This window comes from Mobula birostris, chromosome 3 (assembly GCF_030028105.1).
Source record: "Mobula birostris isolate sMobBir1 chromosome 3, sMobBir1.hap1, whole genome shotgun sequence".
Lineage (NCBI taxonomy): Eukaryota > Metazoa > Chordata > Chondrichthyes > Myliobatiformes > Myliobatidae > Mobula > Mobula birostris.
Genome location: NC_092372.1, coordinates 26,105,709 through 26,117,473, shown reverse-complemented (window position 1 = coordinate 26,117,473; position 11,765 = coordinate 26,105,709).

Sequence of the window (11,765 nt, the reverse complement as noted above, 5' to 3'; positions counted from 1 at the left end):
CGATTAACCTTGTGTTATACTCATTAGTTACTTCAGGCATTTCGGCTCAGGACAGAATGAAGATTTACTTTGTTCCTCAAACATCTATTCAGCAAGTAAGACAACACAGAGCCTCTCTGAATGAGTTACAACTTTCCCAATGCTGAGATCAAATGTTCATTGTTCCAGTATCAAAGGAATTGTTCCAGTATCAAAGGAATTTCATTATTCAAAAAAAGCTTCCATTACACCTGTTCTTTGAGGTGACTTGACACTACTGAGAATGGTTCAAAATTGGTGATGTGATATTTTTTGCTCCATTCTGCAATTAATCCAAGGAAAATAGATCATAATGAGGTAGATTGCTTGAAAATGAACCCATACTCATGATGTTCAAATGCACATAATACTTCACTATTAATTAAATGCTAACTTCCCTTTTGTCTCTGAGCTAATAGATTATATGTTACTTTTAAAGCATTGCTTTGTAGATGGTTCAGTATATACTCTGCTTGACCTAAAGCTGAAGTGGTGTGAGGCTGCCTTCTGGAGGTGGTTTAACACCACTTGCACAAAGAAATAACTTGTCCTTGTATCCGATACGAAGAAAAAAAACCTCAACAGGTGATGCACACTATAATAAAAATTGTTGTAGGAGAAACAGTTAATCACTCTTGATAGTATTGTCTCAGCAAAAAAAGGTGGTATATTTACAGTATCTGTTCAGTGAACTTGTGAACCTGTACACCATTTTACTTATGGTGGAAAACACCTCCTTCCCCCAGGGCATGAGACTGCTGAACTCCCGTCTCCACCCAGGTCGCATCACATACAAAGCGCTGGTAACGTTATGCCATTTACTTTTTAATTTGTGTCATAAATGCACCTTATTATTTGATAACTTATTTGTGATAATATTACTCTTGGTGTTGTGTGTGAGATATATGTACTATGTTGTAAGGCCCCTATAGTGAAAAGCCTCCATAGAGTGGATGTGGAGAGGATTAGAGCACCGTCTCAGAGTAGAGGTACGTCCGTCCCTTTAGAATGGAGATGAGGAGGTTTTTTTTTTTAGCCAGAGAGTGGTGAATTTGTGAAATTCTTTGGCACAGGCAGCCGTGGAGGCCAAGTCTTTATGTATATTTAAGGCAGAGGTTGATAGATTTTTGATTGGTCAGGGCGTGAAGGGATATGGGGAGAAGACTGGAGTTTGGAGCTGAGAGAAAAAAATGGATCAGCCATGGTGAAATGGCAGAGCAGACTCGATTGGCCAAATGGCCTAATTCTGCTCCAATATCTTATGCGTTGGTCATAGTCTTTCAAAAATCACTTGATTCTAGCATGGTCCCAGAGGACTAGAGATTGCAAATGTCACTCCACTCTTTAAGAAGGAAGGAAGGAAGGCAAAAAAAAAGAAATTATAGGCCAGTTAGGGTAACTTCAGTGTTTGGGAAAGTGCAGGAATCTATTATTAAAGAAGAGGTTTTGAGGTGCTTGGAGACTAATGGTAAAATAAGTCAAAGTCTGCATGGTTTCTGTGAATGGAAATCATGCCCAATAAATCTGTTAGAGTTCTTTGAGGAAGTAACAAGCAGGGTGGACAATGGAGAGGTTGTGGATGTCACTTACTTGGATTTTCAGAAGGCATTTAATAAAGTGCCATATATGAGGCTGCTTAACAAGATAAAATCCAATGATGCTACAAGAAAGATACTGGCACGGATAGCGGAATGACTGACTGGCAGGAGGCAGCGTGTGGGAATGAAGGGGGCCTTTTCTGGTTGGCTACCAGGGACAAATGGTGTTCCTCAGGGGTCAATATCGGGATCGCTGCTTTTCACATTTTTGTCAATGATTTAGATAGTGGAATTGATGGCTTTGTGACAAAGTTACAGCAGTACAGGAGGCCATTGAACCTGATATATCGAAATTGGAAAAGGAAGTTTCATTGAAATGGTCGGCCACTGGGAGGTCCCGCTTTCTCTGGTGGTTGGAGCGTAGGTGCTCAGTGAAGCGGTCTCCCAACCTACTTTGGGCCTCACCAGTAAAGAGGAGGCCACAGCAGGAGCACCAGAAACAGTAGATGATCCCAACAGTCTCACACGTGAAGGACTGTTTATGATTATGATTATGAAGACACGTAGTCCTCTTTTATTGTCATTTAGTAATGCATGCATTAAGAAATGATACATTATTTCCTCTGGTGTGATATCACAAAACACAGGACAAACCAAGACTGAAAAAACTGACATATACCATCATAACATATAGTTACAACAGTGCAACAATACCATTACTTGATGAAGAAGCCCATGAGCACAGTAAAGTTCAAAGTTTCTCAAATGTCCCGCATCTCACGCAGACGGGAGAAGGAAGAAAAACTCTCCCTGCCATGCCGACCACAATCAGACTCTGAGTCATCCGAAAACTTCGAGCTCTGATCAGCTCTCTGACACCGAGTACTGAGCGCCATCTCTGTCCGAACGATTCGACCTCCTTCTCGGTCGCCAAAAGCAGGCAAGGCCGGGGATATTGAGGCCTACCCTCCGAAAGATTCCCGACCACACAGTAACAACAGCAGCGAACGGGCGTTTCAGAAATTCCCCCAGATGTTCCTTTATGCTTTCACGTCCATTCTCCATCAAATCAGAATTGTCCACCGCCCCTATTTTGTCCACGGTTTGGAATCCTGAATGTAGTGAGGGAAGAGGTGTTGGGGCAAGTATGACCCATATTCAACTTGCAAAGGTAAGTACCAGGAGGGATATCAGTGGGGAGGGCCGAGTGGACAAGCGAGTCGTGTAGGAAGCGATCCCTGTGGAAAGTGGGGGGGTGAGGGAAAGGTGTGCTTGGTGATGGGTTCCCATTGGAGATGGCAGAAGTTATGGAGAACTTTATATGTCAAGTCTGTTTCTTCTTTTACATTGCACTAAATAACATTGGATGGTGGGGGTGAAGGAGACATTAACATGTTCACTGTATCATTATCATGTAACAAATATAAAAAGCCCATGAGATTATCAGCCTGCTCGGCCTGAATAGACTTTGTACTATTTGTTTTAGGTGTTAACTCTCCTGGACCCTAAGCTAAATCAGAGAAGATTTCATAATACACGATTGTACATTGTTAGGATTGCTTCCAAAGTCTTGCTGCAGTGTTAAGAGAGGTATAACCTTCAGAGTGTTAGCCCTTAGGATTGGGTTATATGTCTGCCTTTGATAGTCTCCAGAATTGTGTAATACTTTTGTGAAACTACCGGATTCCAGAAAATTTTAATCTTGTAGATTGATTTATTGTATTTTACAAATTCACTTGAGGTTAAGTGGACTTTATCTAAATTTATTTGCACAGCTTTATCTATAATTCCTTTAGATCTGCTCACAGTATCATTCTTGTTGTTAAATGAACAACTTAATGACCTTTCTATCTATAGGAAACACCCATTCCCGGAGAGAATGGTTAATTCCCAGTCATTTGAGACCCCCTTTGACCTGAGCTCCAAATATACTTAGCCAACTGTGGAAGTCTGAAATGTAGGAGGAGCAGTTGATGGCTCTGGGCCTGTGCTTGCTGGAGTTTAGAAAAATGAGGGGCAATCTCACTGAAACTTATTGAATATTGAAAGGCTTAGAGAGAGGGGATGTTTCCTACAGTGGGTGAGTCTAGGACCAGAGGGCACAGCCTTAGAATACAAGGACTTCCCTTTAGAGCAGAGGTGAAGAGGAATTTCTTTAGCCAGAGGGTGAATAATCTATGGAATTCATTCCCACAGGCAGCTGTGGAGGGCAAGTCACTGGGTACATTTAAAGTGTAAGTTGATATATTTTTGATTTGTAAGGTCATTGCGAGGGAAAATAAATCTGCCATGATCAAATGGTGGGGCAAACTAAATGTCAGAATAGCTTTATTCTGCTGCTATGTTGTATGGTCTTTTATCAAGTGCTTAACTAACAGAATTGTGAAATCTTAATTGTTCTCCTAATTCATTAGTATAAACTGAGACCCCACTTTGTGTCTCTATCCATTGAAGTAGTTCACCTTCTTGTCGATATGTGTGGCCATACCTACAGATAGCAATCATAGTAGATCATTTGAGTCAAACAACCAGTTGCTCTAACCAATCCTTACATGATCACATTTTTCTTGATGGTGAGGTATTCTTCAAATTTTACCAACATAGTATCAATTTTGTTTTTGACTTCTCTATCTATCACACTACATGGGGCAGGAATATCATTTGCTTTGTATTTCATGCACTCAATCCACGGGACAGCATGGTGGCTAGGTGCTCTGGGGATACTATTATAGCACCGGTGTCGGAGTTCAGAGTTCAATTCAGTGCTGCCTGTAGGAAGCTGTGCATTCATCCCGTGACTGCATGGCTTTCCTCCAGGTGCTCCTGTTTCCTCCCACAATCCAAAGAGGTGCCGGATAGTAGGCTAATTAGTTGTTGCTAACTGTCCTGTGACTAGGCTTGGGTTAAATATGTGAGTTGCTGGACAATGTGGTTTGTTGGGCTGGAAGGGCCTGTTCTGTGCTGTATCTCTAAATAAGCAAAAAATAAAATAGAGTAATCCATCGTGCAATTTTGCCGATATTGGCTAGTTCTGACGTGATACAATATGTAGTCTTGATCTGCTCTCCCACAGACAGTCCTTGGGCATGGAGAAATTTAATTTCACTGATGGAGCCATAGCAACATTACCTTGTCTCATATTTTGTTCAGTTTGACTCTTAAATCACTTTTCAGGTTTTTGCTTGCAGGGTTTTCAGATTCCTGCCTAAAAGTTTACACTCTCTCATTTCTATACTCTTGTTTACTAAAACCCTGTTGCAGTGCTGGCTCAGAGGTTTCCTTTTTCCCTACAGATGTTGGCCCTTATTAATCAAAGTATAGTTAGCGGACAACAGCTCATGGATATCCCAAGTGATTTAAAACCATGAGGCACTTTATTGAAGTGTAGTCACTTTGAAAAGATAGCTTAGTTAGTGGCCTTCTCATCTCTAAGCCCAAAACACAGTATGTGTGTGTCTCTCTGAAGGCCTGAGCCCATTATCCGGTTAACCATCCAATGTAGCATTGGAAACATTCTAGCATTCTCATAGAGCTACAGAATCATAGGATAGGTGCATCCCTGTATACCCATGACTGTGTCGCCACCCACAGCGCTAATCTGCTAATTAAATTTGGGGACGACACTACATTGACTGGCCTTATCTGAAACAAAAATGAGGTGGCCTACAGGGATAGCCCCTATTGACATCAATGGATCTGGGGGTGGGAGGGTTAACAGCTTTAAGTTCCTCGGCATCCACATCACTGAGCATCTCACGTGGTCTGTACACACCAGCTATGTGGTGAAAAAGGCACACCGCGCCTCTTTCACTTCAGACAGTTGAGGAAGTTTGGTATGGGCCCCCAAATACTAAGAACTTTCCACAGGGGCACAATTGAGAGCATCCTGACTGGCTGCATCACTGCCTGGTACGGGAACTATGCCTCCCTTAATCACAGGACTCTGCAGAGAGAGGTGAGGACAGCCCAGTGCATCTGTAGTTGGGAACTTCCCATGATTCAGGACATTTACAAAGGCAGGGTGTAAAAAGAGCCCATAGAATCATTGGGGACCCAAGTCACCCCAAACACAATCTATACCAGCTGCTACCATCCGGGAGATAATACTGCACCATAAAAGCCAGGACCAACAGGCTTCTTCCACCAGGCCATCAGACTGATTAACTCATGCTGATTTGAGTATATTCTATGTTACACCAATTGCTCTATTTATTATAAATTATTATAAATTACTATGATTGCACATTGCACATTTAGATGGAGACGTAATGTAAAGATTTTTGTGAAGGATGTAAGAAATAAAGTCAATTCAATTCATCGCAGCGCAAAAGCAGCCTTGTTGGGTCAAATGCCCTCCTCCTATGTAATGTGTGAGAACATGAAAATATAGGAGAGCTCTGCATGTTCCCGTTTTGCAGCTTCCCAGTAATTTCTTCCTACAGCTACTGATCAAAGCCAGAAAGGTTATTTTCTGAGTAGGGATCAAGGATGCTTGCAGTTAACAGAGGGGAAACTATCTGAACAGGACAACTATCTTCTTGTTATACTGTAAGTATCTTGTTTGGCGTTTGGCAGCAATCTACATTCAATCTACATTCAGTGTGTTTGGCAGCAATCTACACTCAGTGCCAGCAACCAATGTTAATTATTACTAACTGGAAAACCTAAGACATTGAAAAAGCTAATAAATTGCAAAGTAAATTTGTTATCAAAGTACGTGTATGCTTTCATATACTACCCTGAGATTCATTTCTTGCAGGCATTCAGAGTAGAACAAAGACATCCGATAAAATCAATGAAAAGCTACACACAGACACTGACTAACAAGCAATCAAATGTGCAAATACAATAAATAAATAAATAATATATAAATAATAATAAATACGTAAATAATTTTTAAAAATAATATTGAGAACAGCAGTTGTAAGAATCTTTGAATCAGTTCAATTTTGAGGTGAGTGAAGTTATCCATGCTGATCTAGGATCCTGATGGTTGAAGAGTAATAACTGTTCCTAAACCTTGTGGTGTGGGATTTAAGGCTTCTGTACTTCCTGCCCTATGACAGCAGCGAGAAGAGAGCCTGACCTATTTGCTTTAAGGTTATTATTCTTCCCCGGATATCAGTAGCAAATAATAAGATCTGGAATTCTTTGTAACCATTTCTCCTTTTTTGCTATAAATGCACCTCAGAGTTTGGTCCTGCATATTGTTCTTGAGATACAATAACTCCTGATGTTGAAAGGTTAGGACTTCTTAGGGGAGCCAGTTCTGACATATTTCAATGTCACCAGCAGTGGTTGTATTTATATCATTGAAGACTGGAATACCCTTATGTGCTACATCTCACTCAATGCCTGGGATAATATTAACTGGTGTCAAAATGGCCACAAAACAAAAATGAATGTCAGGAAAGAGAAAGATAGTCTATAGCTCTGCTCTAAAAATGCTGCTATAACTGTTAATTTTCTCAATTTCTTGAAAGATTTAAATCATCAAAAAATTTTAAAAGGGTTTTTTTTTTTGCATTAGTATGTTTGTAACACAGACTGCGACTAGGATCCACCTATGAAAAAAAGACACAGAGATGTATGAGACTGGACCTGCTGACATCTGCATCAAAACCTCAAGTTCAAAATAAATTTATTATCAACATACATATATGTCACCGTACACTACTTTAAGAATCACTTCCTTGCAGGCATTTACAGTAGAACAAAGAAATTCAATTGAATCAGTGAAAAACTACACACAAAGAAAGACAATAGCCAATGTGCAAAAGAAAACAAACTGTGCAAATGAAAGTATAATAATAAATAAATATACTAAGAATATGAGTTGTAGAGTCCTTGAAAGTGGGTCCACAGGTTGTGGAATTAGTTCTGAATTGAGGTGAGTAAAGTTATCCATGCTGTCTATGACGCCCAATGGTTCCTCATGGCAACAGTGGGAATAGCTTGGCCTGAATGGTGAGGATCTTTGATGATGGAGGAACTCGGTGGGTGGGACAGCACCAGAGGACAGAAGCAGATAGTCGACGTATTGGTTTGGAACCCTTCATCTGATATAGATGTTCACTTCCCTTCACAGATGCTCTCTTACCCACTGACAGCCTCCAGCATCTTGTTTATTTGAAAAAGATACAGATAGTCCAGTCCATCCTGCAAACTTTTGTAACTATTAGGAATATATCTAACTTGGAAGAGCTGCCAGGGATAGTCAAAGGGTCATTTATCTTTACTACTTGCTGCTTCAGTAAAGCAACAAATACAAACACCCCGACCACCCTGGATATTCGCTCTTCTCTCTTCCCCATCAACCAGAAGGTACAAGAGCCTGAAAGCACATACCACCAGGCTCAAGGACAGTTTTTGCCTCACTGTTATACGACTATTGAATGTTTCCACAGTACAAGAAGATGCACTCTTGATTTCAAAGTCTACATCATTATGACTTTGCACCTTATTGTTTACGCGCATTCCATTTCTCTGCAGCTGTTGCACTTTATTCTGCATTGCTATTGTTTCCCCTTGTTCTGCCCCATGTAATGAATTGATCAGTATGAATAGCGTGCAAACCAAGTTTTTCTCGGTACATGTGAAATTAATAATTCAATTCCTCTGCTGATTAAATTGTTGTCATGCACTTGAAATGACACTGGTTAACCAACCTTCATTACCGTTGCAGAATTACATTCTATCCCACCTACGTAACTGAAACACCAGGTGTGAGGACACACGTTGACATGAATTCCAGAGACAATGCAGGTTGTTAGGTCTCAGTAGAATGACAATTCAGCCATTTAACCATACACATATGTACCATCAAACGCACAGACCAAGGTGAGCAACACTATACATATAACTCACACGCACAACACATAAAGTAACATTACCACAAACAAATTAACAAATACTAAGGAGCCCATATGATGCAAGTTTAAAAAGTAAATAGTATAACACTACTGACTCTTCATGATGAGACTTGGGTGGTGGCAGGGAGGTCAGTTGTTCCATGATCTGGGGGATGAAGTTGTTTCCCATCCTAAAAATCCTTGTCTTAATGCTATGGTACCTCTTTCCTGATGGTAAGGATTCAAAGAGATTGTTGGATGGTTGGGAGGGGTCACTGACAATGCTAAGGGCACTGCGATTGGTCGAAGGTGGGCCTAAGAGACTGTTTTTGTGCTGTAGTGCTCTATGACGTTAGGTCTCGTGGTATCAGATCAGGGCCAAAGAAATCTCCCAGTGACTTCCATCATCTGTGTTCTGTCAGCTGATGATTTCCTCTACATTGTAGACAAAACTGGAAAAAAGTTACAAATTTATGTATGTATTCTGAAGGGAGCTTCCAATATTCATCAGCAAGTGTAGCTCATTAGCAGTGCCATTGTGAATCTGTCCAGGTGACCATGCGGTCAGTCTAGCCCTGAGGCAGGTTGTCAAAGAACATTGTTAACCCCATTCTCAACAAATGTTTTGTCAAAGATGAGTCTGTTCATGGTGTTTTTGATAGCAATGAATAATGTATTGTCTTTTTAAAGATTGAGTTCCAACTATCATTCGGTCTGTAAGGAGTTTGTATGTTCTCCTTGAGGGTGCTCTGGTTTCCTCCCACACTCTAAAGACCTGGGTTAGTAGGTTAATTGGTCACACGGGTGTAATTGACTGACACAGTTTGATAAGGCAGGAAGGGCATGTTACTATGCTGTATCTCAAAAATAATAAAATAATATAATAAACTCACTTTATTACGCCGTGTTTTATTACCACTGTACAGCCTCGTTTCAGAGTATACCAGCAGCTCAAAATGGAGCTGGCATGGGTTGAGTGATGATGTTACTGTTTGTGGTGTAAACCCCTCTGGTGTGGCAGATCACTCATTCTGTTGTTCCCATGCATATACCAGAGCAATTGGTGTTCATCGCTCAATGCTACTGTGACTTCATGATGGTTCTATTGTTTTTCTCTCAGGAGGTTGGGAGCTTACATCCACTCCAGGGACTAGCAGATCTAGATTGACACCATCACTGTCAAAGACAGTTGCAACCAATTGAGGCACTGTGTTTATATTAGCAATCCACTGAATTTTTCTGAAATATTCAAAGTTCTTAAATTGGTGGACAGGACAGATAGTGATGCTTTCTTGTGTTTTTCTCTTGAGTTTATGAAGTTTTCTTAGGCATAGATTCCTGGAACCAAGTAACATGTCTCAAAAAACAGGCTCTGCCATTTAGGATAGAGGTGTCAATGATTGGTTTCACTACTCAAGAGGGCTGTGGACACTTAGCCGCTGAGCATTTTCAAATCAAAGATTGATTTGTGCTCCCAATCTACCTCACAGTGCTAGTTGCACTTTATTTGCTTATCTGCACTGTACTTTCTCTGTAACTGTGACTTACTCTGCATGTCCTGAACCTGTCCTGAAGAAAGGTCTCAGCCTGACATGTTGATGGTGTGTTCCACTCCGTAGATGCTGCCTGAGCTGCTGAGTTCCTCCAGCATTTTGTACGTGTGTGTGTGTGGGTGTTGCTTTAGATTTCCAGCATCTGCAGACTTTCTCATGGTTAATATATTCTGCATTTGGTTTTCTTCTTATTACTTCAATGTATGGTGTGATCTGCCTGGATGGCACACGTCTGACAATCACACACTGTAACCAATACTAATAAATATACAGGGAGTCAAGAAAAGCAGCAGAGTAGTATAGCGGTTGGTATAATGTGAAGGTTCAATTCCTGCCCCTTCTGTAAGGAGTTTGTACCTTCTTCCTGTGACTGGATGGGTCTCCTTCCACATTCCAAAGAGTATGGGTTCAGGGTTAGGTTGAGTGAGTTGTGGGCATGCTATGCTGGCGCCGAAGGCAAGGCATCACTTGTGGGCTGCCCCCAGCACACCCTCGAACTGTGTTGGTTGGTGACGTAAATCACCCCTTTCACTTAATGTTTGATGTCTCGAAGTGTATGTGACAAATAAAGCGAATTTTTAAAATAAATGGCACAAGTGTGGGGTGAGCTGCAAGTAGAAGTGGTTGTTGCAGGTCAGTTCCAACACTTAAGAGAAGTTTTGATCAGTAAGTGGATAAGAAGGGCGTGGAGGGCTGTGGCCCAGGTGTGGATAGATGGGACTAGGCAGAAAAGACAGGTTAACTCATACTAAATGGGCCGAAGGTCCTGTTTTTGTGCTGTGGTGCTCAATGACTACGACTCTAAAAGTGGAGTGCAAGAAGGTGGAGCTTAGGTTAATGATCAACTAACTTCTTATTGACTGTCAGAGCAGGAACAAGGAACCAAGTTACCCAACTCTGCTTCTATACCTTATGGCCTTAAGTACAAAGAAGGGTGTAAAAGTAAAACCCGCAGAGCATCATTATGTCTTAAACTATGATGCCATCTGATGATCCTGCCACTGTACCACCAAATATCAGAATCAGCATGCATTGGGAGAGTTGAGTGATCCCAAAATCAGATCAACATTTGTAGCTCTGCCATAGGGTGGCATGGTGGCATAGTGAGTTAGCACAATGCTTTACAGTACAGGAAACACGGGTTCAATTCCCACCGCCGCCTGTAAGGAGTTTGTACATTCTCCCCGTGACCACGTGGGTTTCCTTTGGGTGCTCTCAGTCCAATAGGTTAATTGTTCATTGTAAATTCATTAAATTAGGGAATTATTGGTCAGTGTGGCTCGAAGGGCTGGAAGGGCCTCTTCCACGCTGCGTATCAATAAATAAAAATAAATAGACAATATTCAGTCCAGCACAACGATGAACCTAAATACCTAAAAAAGTGGAGGTGACTCGATGAACAAACACTTCCATCCTGACACACAGTGACAGACTGTAGAATCTGGATATGAAAGATGAGCCTGAAGCATTGAGAGACATCTGTATTCAGAAGTGCTGAGCAGATGATCCGTCTCGGCATCTTCCTGAACAACGCTATCCCATTCCCAATCGTATAAACGATAGATCATAAATCAGCTCATAATCCATAAATGAATATGTAAAAGAACACAGACTCAAAAATATGCATAGTGTTTCGTGCTTTGCTTAAGGCCTGAGAGAAAACAGATTCAGATTCGGACTTAGATTCAGATTTATTTATTACACGTACATTAAAACATACAGTGAAGTGCATTGTTGACCTCAACAACCAACACATCCAAGGGTATGCTGGTGGTAGCCTGCAAGTCTCGTAGCAAACTCTGGCA